Source organism: Triticum dicoccoides, chromosome 3B (genome assembly GCF_002162155.2).
Source record: "Triticum dicoccoides isolate Atlit2015 ecotype Zavitan chromosome 3B, WEW_v2.0, whole genome shotgun sequence".
Taxonomy (NCBI): Eukaryota; Viridiplantae; Streptophyta; class Magnoliopsida; order Poales; family Poaceae; genus Triticum; species Triticum dicoccoides.
The window spans coordinates 754,564,468-754,565,308 of record NC_041385.1 but is presented as its reverse complement, the minus strand read 5'-3'; positions in this window follow the sequence as shown (position 1 = coordinate 754,565,308).

The following is an 841-nucleotide window of genomic DNA, read 5'->3' as shown; positions in this document are numbered from 1 at the left end:
GAGAGAGAGGCCATAAACGTGCCTACGAGACATCCAGGAGGGTGTGATGGGTGTGGGGCCCATTGCCGTGTGGTGACATCCAGAGAGACCGACACGCAGCTCGGTTGATCGGCCATATAGAACATTTCACTTAAAAGTTCATTTTATTTCCTCTCTATGAAAGTATGGGCTGACATATCTGGCGAAAGCTCGTCATAAGACATGGCATTTGCGAAGGTTCGTCTGGCAGTTTTTGTGTATTTTGAAAACTTGGAAGGTTTTTTGTAAAAATGCCACGACATTTCTTTTATTTTGAGTGTAAAAAAGTCATCCAAACTGCACCGTAGGATCAAGATCATGTGACAGTTAGGATGTTCGCTGGCAGTTTCTCCCTCATGAACGTTTGCTAGTTACCATCTACTACCACTATAAAAAGAAGAGAGGGGCAGATCCAAACAATCATATCCATTCATCATTAAAATCTAATGGCCCTTAATCATTCTGTGTTTAACGCTATCAACCACGCAATAAGCCACAGTCTATCGATGCCCAGCAGTAAAAAAGAAAGGAAACCGCCCGCTTGCACGACCTCCTCCTTCTCCCGCACGACCTCCTCCTCCTCCCGCAGCCGCGCCATTCGCCTCCCGCAGCCGCGCCCTTCACCGCCTCCTCGCGCCGCCGGAGCCACGTGAAGCGGCCGCGGGTCGCCGGGAGACTCCCCAGCCGCACGACCTCCTCCTCCTCCCCAGCCGCGGCTCGCCGGGAGCCTCCCCTGCCACCGGAGCCGCCCCGCCGCAGCGTGGCCGCCGCCACTCCGCCTCCGCCACTCGCCCCCGCCGCGGGAGCCGCCATGGGACAGCCG